This window comes from Onychostruthus taczanowskii, unplaced genomic scaffold (genome assembly GCF_017590055.1).
Source record: "Onychostruthus taczanowskii isolate IOZ18803 unplaced genomic scaffold, ASM1759005v1 scaffold63, whole genome shotgun sequence".
Taxonomy (NCBI): Eukaryota; Metazoa; Chordata; class Aves; order Passeriformes; family Passeridae; genus Onychostruthus; species Onychostruthus taczanowskii.
The window spans coordinates 2,716,147-2,722,469 of record NW_024504012.1 but is presented as its reverse complement, the minus strand read 5'-3'; positions in this window follow the sequence as shown (position 1 = coordinate 2,722,469).

Below are 6,323 nucleotides of genomic sequence, written 5' to 3'. Positions count from 1 at the left end.
AGGCTCAGTGTTGCTGGGAGGGACTGGGGAAAAAAGGGGGTCCTAGGGAGGTGTTGGTGTCAGGATCTTCACCTCAAACTCGGTAAGGAAGGAAGAACTGTGGTGGTGCCCATCCTGGGCAGCTTGAGTGTGGCCTGAGTGTTACACCTGGGTTGGGTTTGTCTCTTCCTGCCATTGCTGTTCAGGTCCAAGCAGCCTGGTTCTGGCTGGCAGGTGCTGCACAGTGCTTCTGGCAGCTGGGAGAACGATGTGGAGTATCTCCCCCTGCCTCTCTGCAGCTCCAAGTCTCAGCCTTTCCACAGCATCCCATTCTGTGCCTGACACCCCTTCCCACCACAGGTGTGGGGCTGCTGCCACACCCTGCAGTGAGGACCTGGAAGGTGGTGCTGGGTATGTGGCCATATAAACACAGCCTTTTTAGCAGTCTCAGTGCCTGGCTTGTGTAGGGGCAGCACGTGGGTACCTTCAGCCCCTCTGCAGCTTGGCTGTGTCTGGTGGCACTGCTGACCCTGGGCTGACGTGCCTGGAGGTTGGCTTGCACATCAGAGGTGTGTCTCATTCCTCTCTTGCATGGGTTTTGCTCTTGTGTGGGGGATTCTGGGGTTTATGAGGTATGGTTAAGGGATGACCAGCCTCTTCTAAAAGAAAGGGGCAATAGCTGATCAAAGGCAGCTGCTGAGCTGCCTTTCTGAAGGGCTCAGCAGTGTGTAGTGGTCTCTGAGCTGCCTTGCATCCCCATGTGGGACATCCACAGGTCCCTTCTGGGTACTGTGAAACTGGGTGCCCAGCAGCCCTCTGCTCCCTGTTTTCAGAGCCTGCCTGTGTCCCTTTCACTGTCCTGGGGAAGGACACTGTCCCTGCAGTCTGTTGTCCCAAGGGCTGCCCAGGCAGTGCCCTCCCTTGCCCAGGGTAAGAGTTAGTCTTGCCTAACCTCGTGGTGCTACAACAGCCATGTCCAGAGGGGTCTGGTGGGGTTGTACTGCAGATTTAGGGATGCCTGGAGAGGCCCCTGCAAGATGGGGCAGTGTGGCTGGGGCAGGGGCTTGGTGGGAGCCAGTGGAGGGGGTTTGGTGGGATGGTAGCCAGCAAAGATCCTTTGGCCAGCACTGCTAAGACTGACTTGCCCTACCAAACCCAAAATTTCACAGGCATCCCACAAAGCTTGGAGCAGAGACCCTTAGCCTTGCTCCCTGGTGGTTCTTTCAGTCTTTCCAGAGCATTGGTTTTGCTCTGTGTTTAAGAGTTTAATGGACCATGCTTCATTGCTCTCCAGCCTGATGTGAGCTGGGACAAGCTTTGGTCCTGGAGAGAACAAGAAAGGAAACACCTTCCCCCAGTGACTGCTGCTGGGGCAGACTCATTCCTCCTTGCTGTGTGACAATGCAGCCTTTTATCCCTCTCCCTGTGTGCCAGCACTCCTCCAGGCACATCAGCTTTGCCACAACCAAGGACTGATTCTGTCTAGGTAAGAGGGACCAAAGCTCTGCAGAACTGGTGAGGCTTCTCAGGGCTCATGCAGAAGACAAGATGAAACACTGGCCTCCTCTCCCCGGTGAATAAAGACAGAATAAATGGATGCTGGTGTTGTCTCCTGTTTGGTGCTGCATGGTGCTGATTGCAGTCCCAGGATTGGAGCAGGCTTGGCCAGCCTTGCCTTAGTTCTACAAGTCTAAGCCAGACCTGGAGAAAAGCTGCAGGTACAGATCAGTGCTTTGGTGAAGAAGGAGGCAGCAGCTCTGGCTTTTGGCTGGTTCCCCCCACTGAAAGGCCCAAAAAAACTTGCCTGACAAGGCTTTTAAAAGGGCTGGTGGTTATTGATGTGCTCTGCTTTAGATGCACAGGAGAAAAACTGACAAAGTACTCTCAAGAGGCCAAAACAACCAAAAAGACATTGCTGGCAAATTTAGAAAATCAAAGAACTGACTAAAGGTTTAGAGTAGCACACGCTCAACATAAAACACTTACCTCAGAGTGTTAAATTGGCCCATTCAACTTTGCAAACTTTAAGCCCATTCCATTTTAATTTGTCCATGAATTCCAAGAGGAGGGAATTAAAGAAGAAAGCAAGAAAAGATAGAGAAAAGGACACATATAGCTACCCCCTCCTGGGTATCAGAGGTGTTTGATCTGATGAAAACTCCAAGATGAGGACAGGGTTAAAACCTGTGCTCACCTCGAGTTCAGCTTTAGCTGCTCCTTAGCCATCCTAGGCCCTTATCCCAGGTGGCTTTTCCAGTCATTTGGCCACTGGGGAGCTTGGTAAGAGCTCCAGGGGCAGGTGTGGAGCCTTGCCTCTGCTGTGCCAGGGACTGGCAGCCACGGCAGGGCTGGGATGCAGACTCTGGGGATGGGGATGTGCAGAGCAGAATATTACCTCAGCAGGGCAAGGCCTGACCTGCCCCTTCCCCCACACACATGCACCCCAAAATGCCTCAAGACTCAATCTGTCACACTCACTCGGCAAGTCCTGGTGCACATGTGGCTTGAATAAGTGACAGTCATCAAAAGCCCTCACAGGCAGGGTGGCATTAGCACCAGCGGGGTGTCAGGCAAGGGGGCACTGCTTCTGGCAAAGGGATAAATCAGTTTGTGGCAAAACACTTGACATCAGCATGGATGCAAAAAGGGGAAGTCAGGCTTAAATGACCTGATAACCCTCTGAAGGAATGACTGCCTGGGTGGGTGAGGGAAGAGCAAGGTGTGTTGTCTGCCTTGGCTTGAGTCAGGCATATGGTAGGATCTCCTGTAACCTCCTGGTAGTGGTGATGCACGGGCTGGATGAGCCCAGAGGGAGATGGAAAACTGGCTGAAAGACTGGTCCCAGACTGTGGTGATCAGTGGTGTGAAGTCTGGTGGAAGACCAGTAACTTGTGTCACTAGTTCCAGCCCATCTGACACCTTCACTGAAGATCTGCACGATCGAGAAATGGACTGACAGAAACGTTTCGATGTTCAGCAAAGGGAATTGTGAAGTCCTGCACTTGGGGAGCAATGATCCCACATGCCAGTACATGCTGGGACATCTGGAATGCACAGGAAAGGCTGTGAGGGTCCTGGTTCTTCGTTAGCAGAGGGCTAGTGGCATCCTGGGCTGCTTTAGGAGGTGTTGGGTTACGGTGATCCTTCCCCTCTGCTCAGGTGAAGCCACACCTGAGTGCTGTGTCCAGTTCTGGGCTCTCCAGTACAGGAGCTACTGGTGAGAGTCCATGGAAGGGTCATGAAGATGATGAAGGATTGGAAGATTTCTCCTGTGGGGAAAGATTAGAACATGTGGGATTCCCCCTCAGACTGGAAGAGGCTGAGGGGGAATCCTATTAATGTATATAAATAGCAGGAGGGAGGGTGAAAAGACAGCCAGTGGCTGGACACAGACACAACCTGAAAAAGAAGGGGCTCCCTCTGAACATCAGGAAACATCTGCTGGGACAGTAACGAGGCCCTGGCACAGCTTGTTCAGAGGGATTGTGAAGTCTCTTTCTCGGACATATCAAACCTGCAGAAGTTCATGGGCAACTGCTTTGAGACAACCCCACCTGAGCATGGGCTTGGACAAACTGAGCTGCCAGGAGCTTTCTGACCGCAGCCAGTCTGTGAATTTCTCAGCTGGGAGAGGAGCTGGTGCCAGCTTTATCCCTTCTCCTGAGTTTGGCTCTAAGCCATGTCCCTCCTCAAGGAGATTTCCAAGCTCCTCCTGCTGCTTTCCTCTGCTACTGCTGGTGCTGGAGCTCCTGCAGGTAAAGGTGATGCAAAAGCCTGGTGGCCCCAAGCATCAGCATCATGGTTTTGGTCCTGAGCATCACCACGGTTTTGGTCCTCATCTTGTGCAGCTGGGAACAGAGGAAGGTGCACTTTGCCTGGCAGTCTGTCCTTGTGGAATGTAAAGCTGGCTGTCCCCATCCCTGGAAATGACAGGGCCAGGCCTCACCTGCACCCCAAAAACCCGTCCCTTCCTGTGTGACTGGTTTAGATTGCTTGCCCATCTCTGGTTTTTCTGCACATTTCTCCAGATGCTGGGGGCAATATAAGCCAGGCCCAGCATGCCCAGAGTTTTCCAGGTCCTGCAGAGCAGCCAGGACATGTCCACTTGGGCAAGGACAAGGGATGGGGTTTTTTGTGCCCCAGGAACGATGGCCTCCTCCTGGAATGTGGCACCTGTGGGGTGCCTGCTCTCCCCGCCCCCAATTCTCCCATCTCCCAGAGCACACACACATTCTGGAAGCTCACAGACAGCAGCCTGGCTGGCACCCTGCCTTCCATGCTGCTCCTTCCTTGGATGCCCTTCCTACCAAAAGGACACGGGCCACAGGAACAATAAAATCCTTGAAAGAAGATTCCTAGCAGGAATTTTGCTGAGTTTTGCAGATATGTCTGATGCATGGGCACGCTCTGACTGTCATGTTTAGGGAGACACATTCCTGGCCTTTGGGATGCCTGGGAACACCTTTGGGAGGGGACAGGCAAGTGGAGGAGGGCACAGGCATTGGAAGAGCCCCTACCACAGGAGCCTTTGGTGGGCTGAGGCACCTTGTGGCTGATTGTCATCCTGGAGGGAATTCACTGCTGGCTGGATGAAAACACTCCAGTTGGCATTGTCGAGCCACTTCCAAACATCTGCTCCTCGTCCAGGTGTGATCCTGCCAGCCTTGGAGGTTCTAAGGACTAAGGAACCCAGCAGGCCACAGGCAGGAACTGGGCACTGTCACCAAAATGGTCGCCCATGTTAAGAGGAAAGCCAGAAGTTCACAGAATTATAGAATATCCTGAGTTCGAATGGATCCACAAGGATCATCCAAATCCAAACTCGTGGCCCTGCACAGAATTACAGAATGGGTGGGGTTGGGAGGGAGCACAGAGGGTCATCTGGTCTCCACCTCCCTGCTCAAGCAGGGCCATTTCAGAACATGGCCTTGCTTTGTATCCAGGCAGGTCTGGGATATCTGCCCAGGGAGACTCCACAACCTCTCTGGGCAATCTGTTCCAGTGCTTGATCACTGCACAGTAAAGAAGTTCTTCTGTTCAGGTGGAACCTCTCGTGTATCTCCTCCCAGTGGCTGGCACCACGGAGAGCATCTTGGCATCTCCCCTTTAGATATTTATACACATTAGTGAGGTCTCCTCATGCACAGGGCAGCCCCAGAATCACACCATGTGCCAAGTTTGGGCACACTGAGAAATGCATTACCCACTGAGAATGAGAAATTGTGTTAATCTGCAATTATGGAGGGATAGGGGGACGAGGGAAGTGATCATCCCTTTGTACTCAGCGTTGGTGAGGCTGCATTCAGTTCTGGGCCCCTCACTTTAAAAAGCACATTGAGGTGCTGGAGTGTGTCCAGTGAAGGGCAACAAGGCTCGTGAAGGGTCTGGAAAACACCTGAGGAGCGGCTGAGGGAGCTGGGGGTGTTTAGCCTGGGGAAGAGGAGGCTCAGGGAGCATCTCATCGCTATCGCCACCTGACAGGAGGGGGCAGCCAGCTGGGCTCGGTCTCTTCTGCTGGGAGGACAAGAGGAAATGGCCCAGCTGAGATAGGGCAGTTCAGATTAGATATCAGAAAAAAGAAAAAAAAAAAAAAAAAAAAAAAACTGTCAGGGGGGTCAGGCATTGGAACAGGCTGCCCAGGGAGGTGTTGGAGTCGGTGTTTAGGAGGCGCCTGAACCTGGCGCTGCTTTAGCGCTTCCAGCGGCAGCGCTGGGCGCACGCAGGGCTCGGTATCATCCTGAAGCTCTGTTCCAGCCCGGACCGTTCTGGTTCTATGCCAGCCCCCGCGGGGCCCTGTGCGTGCGGCGGCTCTGCCCCCTCGCTGGGGGCTCCACACGGGTTCCGCCTCACGGCCGGGGCCCGGGCGAGCCGTGCTGCGGCGGCTCCGGGGGCGGAAGGGGCGGGCGCGGCTCGCCGGCGGTTGGCGGGGGCCGGGCCGCTTCCTGCGGCTGAGGAGGCGCTCCCGGCGGAGGGGAGCGCTGCCCGTCCCGCAGGAGCTGCCGCCGGCAGAGCCGAGTTGTGCGGCGGGCTGCAGGGCCGAGCTTTGCTGGCAGAGCCGCCCCGAGCCTGTTGCTGCCCCGCGGACAGCGCGGTTTAAATGTCTTTATTTTGCGCGTATATGTGCGTGTGTTTTCCCCTCCTCCCCGGCTTTCAACGTGGGTTTAAGGGGATTAAATCTGATGCAATCGGGGGGCTAAGAATAGCCGTGCGGGGTGCTCGGGGGCCGCTCGGCGCTGCCGGCCCTCGGGACAGCGCGGCGGGATGCGCGGTGCCCCGGCAGCCCGGGGCTCGCCTCGGAGCTGCTGTGCGGTGCCCTAACCGGGAGGAATTGCCTGTCTTTATTT